General features: G+C 39.1%; 1 long non-coding RNA gene across 1 annotated transcript; it reads left to right on the plus strand.

The window, feature by feature from the left end:
• Positions 1 to 2,522: 2,522 nt before the first annotated feature.
• On the plus strand, positions 2,523 to 16,305 carry LOC122552033. The gene is made up of 3 exons (XR_006312272.1): positions 2,523 to 2,603; positions 2,807 to 2,941; positions 15,935 to 16,305. It is a non-coding gene; the product is annotated as an uncharacterized LOC122552033 (long non-coding RNA).
• Positions 16,306 to 22,517: the final 6,212 nt, after the last annotated feature.

Here is a 22,517-nt window from a genome sequence, read left to right on the forward strand (position 1 = left end):
TCTCCTAATTCATAAATACCTAACATTTTCATAACCTCAAGCTGATGCTTCCCATCATCTAAAGATTTTCATTCTCGTTTAAGAGTTTGCTTCACATTCTCTATAAATTGCACAAGCTGCTTTTAACTTCTTGAGAATTATTTATTTGATCATTTCTACTTGAAAAATTACAATATTTGAATTCTTTCAATTAACAACAGGGGAACAATCATTTCATTCAAGTACACAATCTCTTAAAACAGCAAGCATTGTAATTCATTCATTGCTCTAGATCTAACCACTTATAATTGCCTACGAACTTGTGAAATAGAAGGCATCCCACATTGACAATCGATCGTTGTAAAATATATTGTGTAGCAACCATCCAGTAGTCGACTCCATGGAGTGAAATAGCATGCAATCATTCCCTATTTGTCTTATTGACAAATTCTTTTTAATAGTTCTGTTGACGTTAATGGGTTTACACATTTTTTACACATATATGCCCACTTTTAATAATACTAAAGATCACCTTACCAACTCTGAAGGACCTTATCTCTACTGAAGACTTGCTTAACTCCACTAAGGGCAACCTACTGCCATCCACACCAACCCCCGCCTCCCCTCATCAAAGACATTCCAGTACCAGACCCGAAGCCTTTCCTCTTCAATGCCGTGCTGTGGTTATCCAAACCAATGCAGAACGTTCAGACCTGCTCGTACCAGGCCTAATCTGCACACTTTGGTTACATAGCCCAAAACTATGAAAATCCTAATTCAGTAAAGAAACTGATGTTTAAGTGGTTAGTTGCATCCATAAAATTCTCACTTACAATTCATGACCTGAATTCATTCATACCTTCATCAAAATGAGAAGAGTCATCTTTTGGGTTGGGATAACTCATGAATTCATCTGCCATTTTCCCATGATGGATAGGCTTTCTGTTATGGCAGAAATGCAGGCCATTAATGTTGTCTACATATTCTCATCCTTGCATTCAAGTTTCTTCATAACTTGCCTCTCCCTATCTCTGTAACCTGTTCCTACACCAAACTCTCTGAGATCTGCATGTTCCTACTAAGCTGTTTTCTCATATCAATTGCCCTTTTCATTGTTGACATCAGCTATTTTGACCCTAAGAATCAGAGAATACATATAGTGTAGAAAAAGGCCATTCTGCCATTGAATCTGCCCCAATCCTGTGAAGAGCATCCCATCCAGACCCAGCCCTGTAACCCCAGATTTCTCACCTTGCCATATATCCTTGAACACTATGGAGAAATACATGTGGCCAATCTAACTAGCCTGCATATCTTTGGACAGTGGGAAGAACTGGAACACTTGGCAGAAACCCACTCAGACACAAGGAGAATGTGCAAACTTCACACAGAGTGTCACCCAAGGCTGGAATTGATCCCACGTTCCTAGTGCTGTGAGGCAGCAATGCTAATCACTGTGACACTGTGCTGCCCTACACTTAAGTCTATTTTTCACTTCTTTAACACACACCTTTAAAACCTTGATGAAGCTCTTGGTCTTTTCTCTGGATCAGTATCAATTTCTGTTTGATTATGCTCCTGTAAAATGCTTTAGAATCATAGAATAGTTTCCGGGCAGGAGATCATTCAACCCATCATGCAGGTGCCAGTCCTCTGCAAGAGGGAGTGACCTAATCCAATCAGCTCAAATTCATTTTCTTTGGTTTACAATCCTTCCACCAGTTCCTTCCTGTCTACTCAAATCAAATGCCTCAAGATTTTGAATATCTCTGTCAATTAACACCTCCCAAATCTCTCTTCTCCCAAGGCAAGCAGAATCAATAGACTGAATGCTACATTTTTTATCCAAATGCAAATTAGAATTGAATCTTTTGGAGGCACTCTTGCTTTGATTCCTAGGGAGATTTTATTCCCATATTATGTACCAAATGTGCTTCATTAACTATCTAACCCATCCCAAGGCATTCCTCATGTTGAGTCCTAGCCCCATTTAAACACACAGAATTCCACATCACTCAGCAGATATCCAACAATAAACTAGGATCCCTGGTACCTGGGCCATATTTAAAAAGCTGCTGGCCGCCCTGATGAGCACTGTCATTCTAAGGTTGCCCTGCTTGGTCAAGGCAGAGTCTAAATATGGAGGAGAAGTGAAAGATGGCACTGTAATTTTCCAACAGGGACTTCCAGGCCCCAGTTGAGGGGGTATTGCAAAGGAGAGGAGTTTTCTTCCCCGAAGGACTGGCAAAGGAGGCTACTCCACCAGACCCTGGCAGCCTGGTCTAAGGTCGCCACTCCGAGTCTCCATAGTACAGAGGAATAGCCAGTAATGTCATCAGGAGGTTAGTTAATAACTGTGGTATGGGAAGGTGAGCTCAAGTATTTTCACTTAACTCTTATTGGCTCCTTTAAAGCAGAGAGCATGCTGCTTTGTAGCCATACTATTACGTGCAGTCTATTAATAAATATTGTTTAAAAGTAACCTGGAAGTCCAGCCTAAGTCTGTATGATGACTCAAGTAATCCATCTGAGAGTCGTGAGGACAGGAACACAGCCAGACACAGGCAGCCCACAGACACCACATCAGATCCACTTCAGCCGCCACCCAGGCAGTATCATCAGTGGTAATGTGTTTGATTCAAAATATGGTTTTACTAATATATAATCTTCCATTGACATTGATGGGTCACTTTTATCAACAATTATTGCCCTCTAGACTTTTGCCATTCAAATTTTAAAAATAATCAGCAGACAGCCTTCAGTATTAGAAGAGTTTTGCCCAGGCCTCAAGCCTGCAAAATCAATGAAGCTCTGACCTGTTTTGCAGAAAATAATCCTGTTCCATAAATGGGCAGGCACCCGGAGGAATCGATCATGGCCTTGTTTGACATTCTGTTAAATCACAAGTACATCTGCTTTTGAGGTGTAGCAGAAATTAAAATTAACCATTAATAGTGTCCAGGTAAGCATGCCATGTAATGATTTGGTAATTGCTGTAGTTTTACAATTAATGATATGTACCCACCAATAATTGATATAAATTACTACCTTGCTTACTGACTTAATTATGCTATTGTTGAACCACTGTCAATAAATTTGACTAGCCTGTTAAATCCTTGCAGAGAAATCAGAAATACAATTATTATCATCTGGCAAGCTATTTTGAAGTCAAAGATTATCTGTCTGTGTTCAGATGAATCAGTAGCAGGCAGATAATGCATCCCTTTTTGTTTGTAGGAACAGTTTAGGTTTTAAGAGTGCATTCAAGCAAATGTCCACTTTGATGTGAAACAGGGAAATCATGTTAGAAAGCTTATTTTAAAAGATCTTTTTGAGGGTTGTAATGGTGTCATGGCGTAGAGGTGCCGGTGTTAGACTAGGGTGGACATGGTCAGAGGTCAGATGACAGCAGGTTATAGTCCAACAGGTTTATTTGAAATCATAAGTTTTTGGAGTGTTCCCCCTTTGTTAGGTGAAGTGAGAAAAAAACATACAGGCACAGAATTTATAGAGATGAATGGGCAGAGCGATCATAGGATCATACAAATGGTGTGAATGGAGTGTTGATAAGTTGAATAATAGATATCTGTAGGTCATCAAGAGTGTCAAACAGCGTGAATAAAATGTCAACAGCTGAACAACAAGCAACGGGATGACCTATAATTTTATTAAATAAGGCAGAGAGGTACTTACAAAAAATTAAAAATAAGGTGGTGCTGGAAACAAACTAAATAACTGGAATAAAATAATAGGTATAAGAGTCACATGCCGAGGGTCTAACCAAAGTGATAAGTAATCCAACACTGTACAAACAGTTACAATAGAGAGATTATAGCAACTTATTAAGGTTTTGATATCAAAACAGGACAGTAAGGAAGATTTTACAGATACAGAACAATGTGTTGGGATTACATGTAGCGCAAAATGAACCCAAGATCACAGCTGAGGCCGTCTTCATGAACTTGGCCATCAGTTTCTGCTTGGCAATTCTGCATCATTGTGTATCTTGAAGGCTGCGTTGGAGAACACTTACCTGAAGTTCGGAGGCTGAATGCCCTTGATAGCTGAAGTGTTCCCTGACTGGGAGGGAACATCCTTGTCTGGCGATTGTTGTGCAGTGGAGAAAGTGAGATCTTTCTCCACCGGTTGCTGATGAAGGGCTCTAGCCTGAAACGTTGATTCTCCTGCTCCTCAGATGCTGCCTGACCTGCTGTGCTTTTCCAGCAACACACTGCTGATTGTTGCACAGTGTCCATTCATCTGTTGTCGTAGTGTCTGCCCAGTTTTGCCAATATACCATGCCTCAGGCATCCTTGCCTACAGTGTATGAGGTAGACAACATTGGCCGAGTCACATGAATATCTGCCATGTACATGATGGGTAGTATTCCCATGATCTGACATGTCTTGCAGAGATTGCCATGGCAGGATTGTGTAGTATTGTGGTTGATGTTGTCCTGAAAGCCGAGTAGTTCTGCAAATGATAATCTGTTTAAGGTTTGGTGGTTGTCTGAAGGCAAGAAATGGGGGCATAAGGATGATCTCAACAAGATGTTCATCATCACTGATGGCATGTTGAAGGCTGCGAAGAACATAGGGCAGTTTTTTGCTCCAGTGAAGTACTGGATGATGAAGGGTACTCTATCAGTTGTATTCTGTGTCTGTCTTCTGAGGATATTGTTGCAGTTCTTTTCTGTGGCACGAATGCTCAAGCCATCAGGAGATGTGTTAATGCCAGATACACTTGCCATGCTCACAAGATAACACAGAACATCATCCAAGCACAATGCAGCATCACCCATACTCTAAAGACCAACATTGTCATCAAACCAGCAGACAAAAGAGGAGCCATTGTCATACAGAATAGAATGGACTACTACAAAGAAATGTACCAACAACTAAACAATCAGGAACACTACAGACAATTACCTGTCAATCTGACCAAAGAACACATCTGTCAACTCAACAGATTAATAAAGACCTTTGATCCAGACCTCAGTGTATCCCATGCACTCTCATCCCATGTACTTCTCGCATAGGAGATTTCTACTACCTCTGAACACACCTGGTTGGCCAATCATATCAGGCAACAGGACCCTGGATCAAAGGCATCTTGAAACCCACTGTACAAGGAACCCCCAGCTTCTATCATGACCCTACAGATTTCTGACAAAAATTCAGCATTCACAGACCAGTGAAACCATGAACATTCCTCGTCACAATAGATGTTTTGGCACTCTGCACCAGCACTCCCCATGATAACAGCATTGCTGCAACAGCCTCAGTACTCAACAACAACAATTGCCAATTTCAAGATGCCAAGTTACAACCCCTCTGCTTCATCCTTGGCCACAATGACTTCACCTTCGACAACCAGTTCTTCATCCAGACACACGGAACAGCTGTGGGGACCAAATATGCCAAAATTTCCATGCTCAAGTTTGAGCAAGACTTCTTTGCTGCACAGGACCTCCAACCAACATTGTACACCAGAAACAACGACAACTTGTTTTTCCTTTGGACTCATGATGAGGAATCATTGAAATAACTACATAGTGATAACAATTAGTTTCATCTCACCGTGAGCCTTACCATGGACTACTCTTCAGAATCAGTCTCATTCTTGGACACACGTATCTCCATTAAGGACTGACACCTCAATACCTCACTCTCCAGCAAGCCCATGGATAACCTCACAATGCTGCACTTCTCTAGTTTCCATCCTAAACATGTTAAAGAAGCCATTTCCTATGGACAAGCCCTGCATTTACATAGGATCTGCTCAGATGAGAAGGAATGCAATGGACTCTTAAATATTTTGAAGGACACCCTCATAAGAATGGGATATGATGCTCAACTCATCGATCACCAGTTCTGATGAACCACAGCAAAAATCTCAATGACCTCCTCAGAAGACAGACACAGGGTACATCTAATAGAGTACCCTTCACTGAAGTGGAGAAAGTATGTCATGTTACTCAGGTGTTGACACTTTGCTCACACTGTCTGACACTCTTGAACACCTCCAGATACCTATTATTCGACCTGTCAACACTCCACTCAGACCATTTGTCTGATCTTTTAATCTCTCTGCCCAATGATCGCTATGCCTATAATGTCTGTGGCTGTGTGCTTCTCTCTCATGTCACCCAATGAAGGGACAATGCTCTGAAAGTCTGTGATTTCAAATAAGCCTATTGAACTATAACCTGCTGTTATCTGACTTCTGACATGATGACTTGTGTAGTATCCCTACCAACGATCCAGGAGGCCTGGTTCAAGTCCCCTTGTTTAGAGATACATAATAAAATATTTTAGATAAGGTTCCCCAAAGTAGGCTATTGTACAAAATGCGGAGGAATGGCATTGTGGGAGATATAGCAGTTTGGATCAGTAATTGGCTTGCTGAAAGAAGACAGAGGATGGTGGCTGATGGGAAATGTTCATCCTGGAGTCCAGTTACTAGTGGTGTACCGCAAGGGTCGGTGTTGGGTCCACTGCTGTTCGTCATTTTTATAAACGACCTGGATGAGGGCATAGAAGGGCGGGTTAGTAAATTTGCAGACGACACTAAGGTCGGTGGAGTTGAGGATAGGGACGAAGGATGTTGTCGGTTACAGAGACACATGGATAAGCTGCAGAGCTGGACTGAGAGGTGGCAAATGGAGATTAATGCGGACAAGTGTGAGGTGATTCACTTTGGTCGGAGTAACCGGAATGCAAAGTACTGGGCTCATGGTAAGATTCTTGGTAGTGTAGATGAGCAGAGAGATCTCGGTGTGCCTTCCTGATTTCCCTGTAAAGAATGCCCCTACAGTTCTTATACTCTCCAAGAGATTCACATGATCCCAGTCGACCATACCTAACACATGCCTCCTTCTTATTCTTGTTGAGAGCCTTAATATCTTCATTTGTTTTCGTTAGAGAGAAGAAGGTTGAGAGGTGACTTAATAGAGACATATAAGATAATCAGAGGGTTAGATAGGATGGACAGGGAGAGCCTTTTTCCAAGTATGGGGACAGCGAGCATGAGGGGGTATTGCTTTAAATTGAGGGGTGATAGATAGAGGACAGATGTCAGAGGTAGTTTCTTTACTCAGAGAGTAGTAAGGGTATGGAATGCTTTGCCTGCAACGGTAGTAGATTCGCTAAGTTTAGGTACATTTAAGTCATCATTGGACAAGCATATGGACATACATGTAATCGTGTAGGTTAGATGGGCTTCAGATTGGTATGACAGGTCGGCACAACATCGAGGGCCGAAGGGCCTGTACTGCGCTGTAATGTTCTACGTTCTATATATTCTCCTTTTACAAATATTTACTGGGATGAGAATTGTTGATTTTTCTATTCTGCCCAACCAAGAATGTGCTGGTGACATGGACTCTGGTGATGCTAATTTCCTGACAGCTAGGATAGTAACAGTTCATTCATTGCTTTCTTTCTATTTCCGACGTTAGTAAAAAATAACTGGCCTCCATTCACACATCCCTTTAATATTATACCTGGTGTTGGATACACACTGGTGGGAAGTTTAGTTACTTAACCTGAAATTCAACTTCAACATGGCTAGAATGGATAAAGCAGAAAGTAGCAGTGCAGTGCAATTATTCAGTGTTTTGAAGTGGTGTCTTACAAGGTTTTGAGATTACTGTGCATATTTTGTCCTAGGCCTGGAGGGGAGTAGTGCCAAAATTCACAGATGATATAGCATATATAATTTGTTATTTAAAAGATCAAAGAAGACTGCAAAGGTATAATTATGAAATGAGGGACTGGTTTAAAAAGTAAATCAGCACAACCAGATGCATTTAGATTAATGAAAACAAGACTAATTACACTCTTAATGGAAGTAGCCTCAGTGCTGTGGAAGAGCAAAGGGTTTTGGGAGTACATGGATACAGATACTTAGGACATTTGAAGTTAATAAATTCCTAGCAAGGAGTAATGGAATTCTAAGTATAGGTGTATGGAAGTTAAATGCTAAGAGTCAATAAAGAACCTATATAAAACCTTCAGAGTACTGCATACATGAGCGAATTTAAGTGATGCATAGCATACATGAACTGACGTCAGCAGATGTGGCCATATTTTAATTGATTGAATAAAGGTCCTCTTTAGACTTAGTTGCGATCACCTATTCTTCAGAAATTTAATAACTGTTCATGGATTGAAAGAAGCAGCAATAAATGAACTGTTGAGAGACAAGGACAAACTGTTATACAGGAATTTGAAAGCAATTAGCCATGCATGGGCGGAGAAGGAGTCAACGCTGCATGAACAAAACTGTTTTAACAACTGCTTGCTAAATGGCTGCCATAAGTATAACTGATTCCCATGCAGGAGTGAACTGCATGATAGTTGTGTCTTTACACAGGCAGCTCGGCCAAATGTAACAAGAAACAGGGAACCTACTTCTGACAGGAGGGCTGGTCCAGAGATAATAGCACCAGAGGCAGAATCAATATTTTGGATGGAAAAATCTAATAGATCGTTAATAATGTTACACCATAAACTTAAATGACAGTAAATTGTATAAGGATTCAACTCCAGCAGTACTTCAAAGAACAATAGTGCACAAGGATCGAACCTTGGACACCCAGCGACAGACACTGTTGTTTAGAATCATAGCTAACTCCCATAATTAATTAGGTTGTAGCTAAGCTGGGTTGTGAATCTTAACTTGATCACTCAAAAGAGCTTACTTTGGTTGCTACATGCTGTTACTTTTAAATAATTGTTTCAGTAATTGTTTGTCTATGAGATTTCTTAATAAGTAGTTGAATTAAAGGTAGCTTACCCACAACATTGTGTAAGTTCTGCATATTTCCAAGGTGTAAAATAAACACACCTCATCCAGAATTATCACCCACTAGAAAGGAAATAAATAAATAAAAAATGTTAGTGCAAAGAAAGATAAAAATCCATTACTGAAACGATTGTTAGAATGAGTAAATTAGTGGTTGTTACTCATAGAATGTTCAAAAATTTGTTGATTTTTAGGAATATTTCACTATATTTTCCAACAGCAGCAAATATTGTAATATCTCATATTTTTAATTAGATGGTTTTTTGTAAAACTAATTATGTTTTCTAATAGAAATACCCAGTCATAAAAACATGGAAAGTAAGAGTGGCGTAGGCCATTTTGTCCATTAAGCCTCTCTAAGCCTCTTTCCATGTTTTTATGACTGGGTATTTCTATTAGAAAACATAATTAGTTTTACAAAAAACCATCTAATTAAAAATATGAGATATTACAATATTTGCTGCTGTTGGAAAATATAGTGAAATATTCCTAAAAATCAACAAAAAATGTTAGTGCAAAGAAAGATAAAAATCCATTACTGAAACGATTGTTAGATTTTCTGTCATAGCACCATAGTTTTGGCTCGATTTCTCAACACCCCTTGATGCCATTAGTGGCTAGAAATCAACTATTTTTTCCTTGAATATATTAATTGACTTAAGTGGAGCATTCCACAAGTTCGCCACACTCTGAGGGAAGAAATTTCTTCTCATCTCAGTCTTATTTGGTCTTATCCTGAGATGGCCATCCATGTTTGAGATCCCTTCAGACAGGTGAAACAGCATCCTGACATTTGGTCTCCACAGTCTGATCAGAATTTTATATGTTTCAATGAGTTCCCCTCTCTTCTAAACTCCAGTGTATACTGGCCTGGTCAACTCAATCTCCTCTCATATGATAATTGTGCTATCCCAGGAATCGAATGATTTTTCACTGTACTTCCTCTATGGCAAGTAAATATTTTCTTAGATAATGAGACCAAAACTACACATAGTGCTCCAAGTGTGGTCTCATCAAGGCCCTGTGCAGCAGCATTAGGGCATCCTTGTTCCTGCACTCAAAGTTTCTTGCAATAAATACTAACATACCATTTGTCTTCCTAACTGCTTATTGTACCTTGTTTGCCTGCTTTCAGTAACTGGCCTACAAAGACACACATGCCACTTTGTATGTCAGTATTTCACATTTTAAATAATACTGTGGCATTCTGTATTTCTTACCAAAGTGGCTAACTTCACAGTTATCCACATTATATTGCATTCTGTCATGTATTTGCCCACCCACTCAGTTTGCCCAATTGTTGTGTAACCTTTTACATCTTTCTCACTATTCACAATCCTAACTAGTTTTTTTTTGGCACCAGTGAACTTGGAAACATTATATTTAATTCCTTCATCTAAATCATTGATATATATTGTGAGCAGCTGGAACCCAAGCACTGAATCCTACGAAACACTGTTAGTCACTACCTTTCGGTCTGGAAAAGACCCATTTATTTCCCCTTTCTTTCCTGTCTGCTAACAAATTCTCTGTCAGTATACTACCTCCAAACTCATGTGATTTAATTTTGTACGCTCGCCTCTTAAGGGGTTTTCAAAACCTTTCTAAAACTTCACATCCACTGGGTCTCGCTTAACTATTCTATTAGTTACGTACTCATAATACTTTAAAATAGAATAAAGAACTGCAGATGTTGGAGATCTGAAACAAAAACAGAAATTGCTGGTGAAATTCATCAACTGATGGATAACAGTTCTAAAGAAGAGTCACTGGACTCAGAATGCTAACTCTGCTTTCTTCCCACAGATGCTTACCCATCTGTGTTAGGGAAGTTACTTGAGAAGATTCTGAGGGATAGGATACACATGCATTTGGAAAGTCAGGTTTTGATTAGGCTTTGACAAAGGGTCAGTTAGACTCGAAACGTCAGCTCTTTTCTCTCCTTACAGGTGCTGCAAGACTTGCTGAGATTTTCCAGCATTTTCTCTTTTTTGGTTTCAGATTCCAGCATCCGCAGTAATTTGCTTTTATTCTTTGATTAGGAATAGTTAGCCTGGCATTGTGAGTGGGAGATCATGCCTCACAAATTTATTATAGTTCTTTGATGAAGTGACCAGGAAGGTTGACGTGGGCAGAGCGGTAGGCATAGTCAATATGGATTTCAGCAGGGTCTTTGATAAGATTCCATCATGGTAGGCTGCTCTGGAAGGTTAGATCACATGGACTCCAGGGTGAACTGGCAAATTGGATACAAAAATGGCTTGATGGTAAGAAGTAGAGGGTAATAGTGGAAGGATGCTTGTCGGATTCGAGGCCTGTGACTAGTGGAGTGCCTCAGCGATGGGTGCTGGGTCCATGACTGATTGTTATCTATATCAATGATTTAGATGAGAAAGTACAAGGTATGATTAGTAAGTTTGTTGATGATACAAAAATAGATGGTATCGTGGACAGTGAGGAAGGTTATCAGAACTTGCAGCAGGACTTTGATCAGCTGAGTAATTGGGCCAAGAAAGGGCAAATGGAGTTTAATATAGATATATGTGATGTCTTGCGTTTTGGAAAGTCAAATCAAGATAAGAGCTTCATGGTGAATGGTAGGGCCTCAAGGTGTGTGGTAGAACAGAGGGATCTTGGAGTTCAGGTTCACAGTTCTCTGAAAGTGGAGTCACTGATAGACAGGGCAGCGAAGAAGGCTTTTGGTACACTGGCATTCTTCAGTCAGGGCATTGAGTATAGAAGTTGGGATGTTATGTTGCAGTTATGCAGGATATTGGTGAGGCTGCGTTTGGAGCATTATGTTCAGTTTGGTCACCTTGCTATAGGAAGGATGGTATAAAACTGGAAAGAGTGCAAAAGAAATTTACAAGCATGTTGCTTGGACTCAACAGTCTAAGTTATGGAGAGAGGTTGGATAAACTAGGACATTTTTCGTTGGAGCCCGTAGAAGACTGAGGGGGTCTTTATAGAGGTATATAAGATCATTAGAGGCATGGATCAGGTCAAGCACTCAAGTCTTTTTCCTAGAATTGGGAATCGAGGACTAGAGGGCATTGATTTAAGGTTAGAGGAGAAAGAATAAAAGGGAACCTGAGGGGCAACATTTTTACACAGAAGGTGGTACACATATGGAATGATCTGCCAGCAGAAATAGTTGAGGTGGTACATTAATAACATTTAAAAGTCATTTTAAGGATCGGAAAGAATGAGAAGAATATGGGCTAAGTAGAGGGAAATAAGATTAGCGTTGATGGACATTTTAGTCGGTGTGGACTAGTTTAGGCCAAAAGGACTGACTCCATGCTGTAGGACCCTTTGACTCTATGACTCTAAGCTGACAGACCTGTTGAACTTCACCAGCAATTTCTGCTTTTGTCTCAAAATACTCCAGTTAATTTGTCGAACATAACTTTTTGTCTAATCTCATTGATAATTCACATTCTTTGATGTGGAGGTGCCAGTGGTGGACTGGAGTGGACAAGATTAAAAATCCCACAACACCATGTTATAGTCCGACAGGTTTATTTGGAAGTACAAGCTTTCAGAGCATTGCTCCTTCATCAGGTAGCTTGTAATTTAAAATAAACCTGTCAGCCTATATCTTGGTGTTGAAGATGATCACATTGTTTATAATAGACTCTACCACTTTCCTTTAAGGTTTAGGCAAGGCTGTCTTTAATGAGATGAGATAGAAACTGTCCACAGTAAACTGGGAAAATATGCTAATTGGTAAAACAACTGTGGAGGATGCGAAAGGGCTTACATAAATAAAAAAAAAGCAGCATAGGATAGAGACAAAAAGTAGCAAATGGCCTCAAAGCCATTTCTAAGAACTACTAAAAGGGATTATGGAAGGAAAATGCAAGAGACATCAAAATCAATACGAATGGGAAAATGGCAGATGTTGAATAATTACTCTGTCTCAGTATTTACAGTAGCAAAGAAAGATAGCGGCTGGATGTCCCACAGAAATTAATGGTGAATCTGGGACAGGTTATAAATTATTATAAGTGAAGTATGAATAATGAGAAAATTAATGGAAGTGACAAATACCCAGGACCTGACATTTTCCATCTGAGGGTAGTAAAGCAGCACATTATATGTGCCATAACTATCATCTTTCAGAGTTCCCTAGATACTGGAGTGGTCCTGCTGGATTGGAAAATTGCACATGTCAGTCCGCCCCTCCTTTTGAGAGGGTGACAGAGGAAAACCAGGGAATTACAGTCCTGTTGTAATCAAGAATGGGGTAACTGAAAACCTCAAAATTTTCAGTAATCAGGCAGAGAATCCATTTGGGATGGATTTATGACAAGTAGGTCATGCCTAGCAGACCTCATGAAAAGTTTTGAAGAGGTGACTAATGTAGTGGACAGAGAAATGTCTATCAATTTTGTTTGTACGGACTTCCAGAAGGCATTTGATAAAGTGCCACATAAGAGATTGTTAACTAAAGTAGAAGCCAATAGAAATGAGGGCAAATTGTTGACATGGCTGGGAAAATGGTTGTGTGACAGGTGACAGAAAGTAGGGAAATGGATAGCTGCTCAAATTAGCAAGATATGTCCCACAAGGATTTGTGTTATGGTCTCAGTTATTTACATTAGTTATTAATGACTTGGATGATGGCATAGAAAGTCATATGTCTAAGTTTGTTGATGACCCAAAGTTGGTCAATATTGTAGATTGTGATAGTGATAGTGATATTAATAGACTAGACGAATAAATGAAACTGTGGTAAATCGATTTCAATGTAAGCAACTTCAGGTACCTAGATCTTTAAAATACCATGAATAGGTGCAGAAAATAATCAAGAAAGTTAATGGAATGCTAGCCTTTATATCTCGACAATTAGCGTAAAATGATGCAAAAATTATGCTGCAGTTATGCAAAAGAGAAGCAGGAGGCTAGAAGATCAAAGCAAGCCAGGCAGCATTAGGAGGAAGAGAGGTCAATACTTTGGGTATAACCCTTATTAAGGACGAGGGTTGGGTGTAAGGGGAGCTGCAGATAAAGAGGGGAGGGGCGTTGGGGATGAGTGGGGTGGTGAGGTGAGTTTAGATGAACACGGGTCGAAAGTACAACCTGGTTGGTTGATGGGAGGAATGAATCCAGTTTGTAGCTGGAAGGAAGGGTTGATCAGAGGAATGGAAGGGAGGGGCAGGGGCTGGGAAGGGAGTCAGGGGAAGGGAAGGAAAGGGAGGTTATTTGAAATTGAAGAACTAAATGTTTAATCCTCTGGGTTGTAGGCTGTCCAGGCAGAATTTGAATTGTTGTTCCTCCAATTTGCATATGATTCACTGTGGCAATGGAGAAAGCCAAGGATGGTCATGTTGGAAAGGGAGTGGAGAGGGGAATTAAAATGGGCAGTGACTGGGCGATCCGGTTGGCCCCTGCAGGCCCGGCTGAGACGCTCTGTGAAACGTGCTCTGAGTTTACATTTGGTGTCCCCGATGTAGAGAGGACAACATCGGGAGCACCATAAACTAAGTTGGAGGAGAGGCAGGTGAATCCCTGTCTCACCTGGAAGAACTGTTTAGGGCTGAATTAGAGTTGGCAGAAGCATGTAAGGATGATAAGTTGGTTGTGGAAACTGGTGGGGTGGTAAGTGAGGACAAGGGGAATCCTGTCTTTATTGCGTTTAGCATGGGGGAAGCATTTAGAGCAGTGGAGCAGTTATACAAAACCTGTTTAGACCCACTTAGAGGACAGAGAGCAGATCTGGTCACTACACCTTGAGTATAATGGAGGCTTCCAAGAATGATATCTGGACATTAGGGGTTAGGTTATGAGTAGAGATTATATAACTTAAACCAGCTTTCTCTAGAAATTAGAAGTTTAAGGGGTGATCTGATCAAAGTCTTCTTTATATTAACAGGAAAAGACAGGCTAGATACAGATAAAATATTTCCAATGGTTGGGGGTTCTAGAACTTGGAGACAACATCTAAGAATTAGGGCAAGAGCATTCAGGAGAGATGTTATGAAGCATTTCTGCACACATAGGGTGATAGATGTTTGGAACTCACTTTCACAAATGGTACTTAATTCTATATCAGTTGTCATTTTAATTATGAAATACATAATGTTTTTATTAAACAAAGGGATTCAGAGATATGAACCAAAGGCAGCTATATGAAGATAGGCCACAGATTTAGCCATTGAATGGTGGAACATGTTGGAAGGACTGAATACCCTACTCCTGTTCCTACATTCTTATGTTTCCTACACTAATGTTGGGTTTAATTGATACTACATCTATAATTTCCAGTTTTCTCACTCCCTTCTCTTTTCAGTCCTAGAAAGCTTTTATCTTCTTGGATATAGGAACATGCTATCATAATTACTACAGCACAAGCCTTCTTCAGTTTGCTCTTGTCCTGGGTAATTGGGGAGTTCTACCAATATAAAATATAATTCACAGGATCCTTTTATTATACTGGTTTTGGCTGTTTCATCTATGAAAAAGGATTGGTAACACTAAAGGGCAGGTGCCTTTTATTTGTTAGCACTGTCAGATGCCATGTCACCACTATCAGGTCAATCAAATAATGTTAAAGTTCATAAAAAATATAGCTTTCCTATTTTTGAGTACATCAAAGAACTTCTGGAAAGCAGAACCTCTGAATGAGGAAACAACTTTTCATATCTCTGAAGGTCAAGTTTCTGACAGGAGTTATGTTCAATCTAGAATGAAACTGGATCAGGCATAGGTACACTGCATTCTTTTTGTCTTCAAGGTGAGCTTTCATCACTATTTGATGTGAGCATTGTGATTAAATGTCTGCAAAGCCTAGGATTGTGACAGGTTTGCAAAGTGACCTCCAGTTTTAAGCTTATGTGAAAGATTACTGCAGTTGTTGGAGCAACTGGCCTAATACCATTTTAATCTATTTCTTCCTCAGGATTAATTATGCTTTCTTGAGATCTATTGTTCTTGTAAAAGTGAGAATTACATGTTCTCATAAATGAATGTTAATGCATTGTATGAAATCTGTTATAGGTGAAAATAAATTCAAAGGAAAAATTTAAAGGAAAATAACACAATTGCAGTATAAATTTGTTTTAGCAAACTATTTTGAATATTGGTATGTACTTCAGTGTAGAAAAAGGGACAAACTGATTATTCTTTATTGTTTTTCACGCAGCAAATGTCATCAACAACCACTAACATGAAACAAATCGAAGAGTCAGTCCCATCACAGGAAGCAAAGTAGCTGACACCACATTGCCAAAGGCTTGGCATTTCCTCTATTAAAACAAACATTTTTTTTCTGCAGTGACCCTTCTGTGTTTTATATTCAGAGGTTCCATACTGTGACTAAAGAAGATTATGCAGCATTCCAGTATTGCTTCCTGAAAGAAATGTAATTAAGATAAATTAGTTGAGTTTAATATAATAGCGGTTGAGTTAAAATGAAGGGTGCAGAACACATTTTTCAGCAACAATGCGCATACAATGCCTGAAAAATAACATTTGATGTTCAATATTTTGCTGTTAATAGTACTTTAATAATCTTACATTTTGTCTTTTTTGTTATCTAATTGCAAAAGCTTTGGATCATTACTGTTCCAATATGGCTTGAATCTGACACTTTGAAACACCAAATGCATTTAACTGTCTTAAAATAGAATTTGCAGTCTGAAAAGTGCTATTTCTCAAAGTTTAACATTGAGAACTAATATTTAGCTTCTTCCAAAATTGTCAGAAAATTAGCCCAGCTAATCTGGACTTTTGTTACAGCTGAAAAAGTGCAGAAATGATTTAATATCTTTGTATCAGTTGTTAATTTTGAAGCAAAGATAACAATGTTTATTCTCTGGAGTTTATGATAAGGTTTCAGTGCATAAGTGACAGTTCAGTTTGATCAGCACTCAGAAGGTTCTGCAAGTTTCAGAGATTCTGAAGACTACAGAGACAGGATAGAACAAAATCATGAAGATGTTTAAAGACGGTTTTTATAATATGTTGTGATTTTTATGGACTGAAAGCAATGCAGGTCATTAAGAAAAGAAAGTGAGCAGGAAATGTTCCAGGAGAGGTCAGGGCATCAGAAGTTTAAATCAGTAGAGAATGATTAAGACTGCTTTGAATCTGGAGGCAAAAAAGAGATGTTTGAGCATTTCAGTACCTGGTCTTATTGAGCAATACAGGCTCATCTGTGGATCAAATAGGATTGCAAGGTTACAAACAGTCTGATTTAGTGTGAGATAGGGACTGGCTAGTGGAATGGAATTCGTGCTACATGAAGAGAATTTGAGATAGCGGCTGAAGATAATGGATGTTGTTATTGGAAAATGGATGTCAAGCATAAATACAGACAGACTGAGGCAATGTCAGCATGAAATGAAGTGGTGGAAAGTAAATATCAGTGTATATGGATAAGCTGAACCTATGTCTGTGGATTATATTGCCAGATATCACACTGTAGATGCGGAACCAGAGTGAACAAAAACAGGTCCTTGAGGAATGAAATACTCCATGGAGGCTGATATCTCATCACCAAGTCACCCTTTATTTACACAAGCACAGTACACAGACTCTAACTAGTCAGCTCAGAGCCAGTTCCTAGAGTGGGGTGAATCCCTGACACTCCTGTTAATATCTGTCAGCCCGGACTCCCTGATTTGCCAAGGTTAACAGCCCCAATCTGTAACTCATACTCAATGAGTTCCACATGGCCAATCTCGTCCTAATCACTACAAGGAATTCCAGAGATTATGTAGTTGAGGGATAGCGAGGAAGAGAGGCCAGTGCTGTATTTAGTGTAGCCATCATCAGGAATGTAAGAACAGAATAAGGTGAGGGGCCTTTGTATTGATTTGACCAATGAAAGAAATGTGTACATAGAGGATGGTGCAATTGTCCAATAGAAATATCACAGACATGCTGAAGAGCACAGAAGTGAATATAAAGCTCTCAAGTCACAAGCACAGGAAATTGTGACTTTGTTTAAGCTAACCTCAAATGCTGTGGAAGGCATGAAGACCTGATTGGTCAGATTTAAACAGCTGAATGTGGGCAAAATAAGCACTAGTTTGAAGAGATGAATAATGATTGTGGTCTTGAAAGAGAGGTAATTAATCTGCCACAGAATGAAAATCATGCAAGTTATCTGTAGAAAGCTTATGCTGAAACAGACATTGGAAGTTTAAATTAACTAACTTAGAGAAATATTTAAATAATCACAATCTTTTTCTATATTCTTTTACAAACCTATGATGGCTATTATAACTGTATCCATTTTATAATTGACTTTAGCTAGTCTGTGGAGTGCCAATTTTCATTACAATAATCAGACTTTTAATTATTACACTGTATTGATTATCTCATCATCACAGCTCCCAATGGACAATTTCGCTTTTATTGAGTTTCTTTTTCACAGACCATACTTGTTGAGAAGTGACTAATAACAATAAAGTTAATAAACCTTTTTAGATGCACATATCAGTGTCTTTTTGTGCAGCTATAAATTAACGTAAAGCATAGTCATCCATACAGTTAAATAACAGGAATCTCGAACTGAAAGGGTGTTATGTTGAATTGAGATTTATACTTTAAGTTAGTAAACCACTTTGCAATTTAAATCTGGATAAAAATCTAAAATAAACATGATTCTTCTCAACAAAATACTTTCAGAAATGCAAGCAGTATCATATACACAATAATCTGGATTTTGAGAACTTCTTATGTTCAATATTTTGGAAATAGCGCAATGTCATAACACTCTTAAAAGTGAAGAGTATAATTGGATAATGTTCACTTTACTTGCTGTTGATTGATTATTTTTTATTTGAGTTAAGCATACCATGCTAATTTAAGTTCACATTGACTGTTTTAAGACTTACTGAACCACATTCCAAACATAAACCCCTATTCACATAAAATGTTACCTCGGTTATTTACTTGTCAAGATTCAGTTACAACATTGACAGGTTTTCAAAATTTTATCTACCATATTAGGGCGGATCTTAAACATTTTAGCTGTTATCGTGCACAAAAATGTCTCAATTATCTTCAAATTATTTCCTGTACCGTATACCCTAAATCCCTCTTGAATGCCTTATGACTGGGCCTGGGGGTAAGTCAGAGGTCATATCCTCCCCTCACTTGCTTTAATAGATTCCTAATCCACTTGACAGGATCTGCTTTTTTCTGTAGCAGTTGCCAAAGGAAATCATTGTGGTAAGTTCTGTTCTCAGTAACTTTAACATATAGCTTAATGTGGAGAACTGATCTGCCAAAAAGGAGAAAACAATAGATAATCATGATGCATTTGAGCTATTGTTATTAACTGACAGTATTCTGCTGTTCATTGAATAGAGTCTTTCACTATTAAAAAGCAGTGCAGTGGATTTGGGAGACAAATCCTATTCTTTCATAAATGTAAATTCATTTTCTTTTTATTTTGTTAGTTTTTGATGTTGTAAATCATAGAAGTTAAATGGAGCAAGTATCAATTATTGATCAACTTTAAATAATGAGACAACTTTACAAGTAAACATATCTCAATAAGCAAAAGATCGTGGGCAAGCTGTAGCATTTCATAACTTGTTCCTCATACATCTACAGAGAATATAATTTTAAATACATTCTTGCAGTGATTCAAGTAAGCATTATATCTTGCGAGATCACTTTACAATCTGACTGTGCTCAGTAATTAAATGAATGACTGTCAAGATATTCAAAACCTGCGACAAAAATCATAACTAATTTGCAGACACGCCAATGCTAAACTTATAACTAAAGTGTGTATCCCAAAGATTCAACTCAGTTTCAATTCGGTCAGCGAATAATGCACTTCTTTAAAATCGGCTAGTAACAAAAGAAAATTGATATAAATTGGCTTATAATCTGTGGACACAATAAGTTCAGCTCATAATACTTGTAACATCAGAATTTTTCAAAATACTTATTTGCATTCTTCTCTGTCAAACTTGTCATTTTATTGATTCCTTCATTTAAAGTGAGCATCACTGATCAGGCCAGCATTTATTGTCCATCCTAATTGCCCTTGAGAAGGTTAAAATGAGCTTCCTTCTTGAACTGCTGCAGTCTAGGTAGACCAACAATTAGAGAGTCATGAGGGGCATAGGTCAGGTGAATGTCGAAGGCCTTTTCCTTGGGGTGATTTTAAAACTAGACGGAATATTTTAGGGTGAGAAGAGAAAGATTTAAAAGGGACCTGAGGGGCAACATTTTCACACAGAGGGTGGTTCGTGTGTGGAATGGACTGCCAGAAAGAAGTGGAAAATGCAAGTACAGTAACAACATTCAAAAAACATTTGGACAGGTACATGAATAGGAAAGGTTGGGAGGGATATGGGCCAAATGCAGGCAAGTGGGACGAGTTTAGTTTGGGAAAGTTGGTCAGCATGGATGAGTTGGACAGAAGGGTCTCTTTCCGTGCTGTATGACTCTATGGCTCTATGACACTATGTATGCCAGGATTTTGACCAAGCAACACTGAAGAAATGACAAAATATTTATAAGTATGGATGGTGTGTGGTTTGGAGGGGAATGTGCAGGTGGTGTCTTCCCATGCATCAGCTGTCCTTGTTGAATTGGAAACTAGGAATTCTTCTACAGATCCTTGCTTCCCAATTCAATAACTAATAGGTGTGACTAGTCTTTGACCTCTTCCTAGCTTACACTGCTCCTCCTACACTTTTTACTAGGTCTGAAATAAAGGTCTTAGCTTGGAGTATCATTTCTCCCTCACTGGTCTTTCACAAGTTCCTGCTTTTAAGTGCTTCAAACTATGTGAGTACTTCTTAAAGCAATAAAGTCTTTAAAGCTGTAAACTCATGTGGTCTTCTGTAAGTTTCTTTTCCTTAGTCCATTGGATTATTTTTTCCACAGTTGTACCTTGTAGTATTAAGCCATGGTGCCCACTATTGTTCATCATGTGGTATTTGCACATAGAAGGATGATGCCACCATTTCTCAAACAAGATTGGAGTAAAGGCTTGTTTGATTTACCTTGGTAGAGGAACAGCCATTAGAGAATCTTAACAAAGAAGAAATTAAATGTAGTTAACATATGATAACAAGACACATTAGCTAGTTAGACATTGTTACAAAGACAATTAGGAGACATAAATGAAATAGATAAGCATTGATCTTATTCAAGGTCCAGAGTTATTCTCCCAATTTCTCTATTCAAGAATCTAGGACATCATTACTTTAGGTGAAGCAATGCAGACTCTAATATCAACTCTTTCAGAACCATTATCTTCTAAACAGAGGCATCTTGCTGATGGGTTGCTTGTGCCCGTACTGTCCTTTACGAATGCTCTTAAGCTGCAGTGCCAGTCAAAGGGCCCCAGTAATATCAGGCATACAGCACCACCTACAGAAGTGGATGATACTGAGGCAGGCAAGTGAGCACAGTCTTTCAACATGGAAGTACAATTGGAATCCCCTTAGATTGATGGGGCAAGCCCTCTGCAGGCATATTAACAAACCGTGTAGTGGCCTTTCATTCTTGTGATCCTGATGGTTGGGACATGGAATCTCTGGGTATGTGGGTGTACCTACTAGAGAAGGTGCAAACCTTGACCTACTCTTGGGAAATAAGGCAGGGCAGGTGACTGAGGTGTCAGTGGGGGAGCACTTTGGGGCCAGGGACCATAATTCCATTAGATTTAAAATAGTGATGGAAAAAGATAGACCAGATCCAACAGTTGAAGTTCTAAATTGGAGAAAGGCCAATTTTGACGGTATTAGGCAAGAACATTTGAAAGCTGATTGGAGGCAGATATTTGCAGGTAAAGGGACAGCTAGAAAGTGGGAAGCCTTCAGAAATGAGATAACGAGAATCCAGAGAAAATATATTGCTGTTAGGGTGAAAGGAAAGGCTGGTAGGTATAGGGAATGCTAGATAGCTAAAGAAATTGAGGGGTTGGCTAAGAAAAAGAAGGAAGCATATGTCAGGTATAGACAGGATAGATCCAGTGAATCCTGAGAAGAGGATAAAGGAAATAGGAGTATACTTAAGAGGGAAATCAGGAGGGCAAAATGGAGACATGAGATAGCTTTGGCAAATAGAATTAAGGAGAATCCAAAGGGTTTTTACAAATATATTAAGGACAAAAGGGTAACTAGGGAGAGAATAGGGCCCCTCAAAGATCAGCAAGGCGGCCTTTGTGTGGAGCCACAAGAAATGAGGGAGATACTAAATGAGTATTTTGCATCAGTATTTACTGTGGAAAAGGATATGGAAGATATAGACTGTAGGGAAATAGATGGTGACATTTTGCAAAATGTCCATATTACACAGGAGGAAGTGCTGGATGTCTTCAAACAGGTAAAGATGGAAAAATCCCCAGGTCCTGATCAAGTCTACCTGAGAACTCTGCAGGAAGCTAGAGAAATGATTGCTGGGTCTCTTGCTGAGATATTTGTATCATCAATAGTCACAGGTGAGGTGCCGGAAGATTGGAGATTGGCTAATGTGGTGCCACAGTTTAAGAAGGGTGATAAGGACAAGCCAGGGAACTATAGACCAGTGAGCCTGATGTCGGTGGTGGGCAAGTTGTTGGAGGGAATCCTGAGGGATAGGATGTACATATATTTGGAAAGGCAAGGACTGATTAGGGACAGTCAACATGGCTTTGTGCGTGGGAAATCATGTCTCACAAACTTGATAGAGTTTTTTGAAGAAGTAACAAAGAGGATTGATGAGGGCAGAGCAGTAGATGTGATCTATATGGACTTCAGTAAGGTGTT

Source organism: Chiloscyllium plagiosum, chromosome 7 (genome assembly GCF_004010195.1).
Source record: "Chiloscyllium plagiosum isolate BGI_BamShark_2017 chromosome 7, ASM401019v2, whole genome shotgun sequence".
NCBI lineage: Eukaryota > Metazoa > Chordata > Chondrichthyes > Orectolobiformes > Hemiscylliidae > Chiloscyllium > Chiloscyllium plagiosum.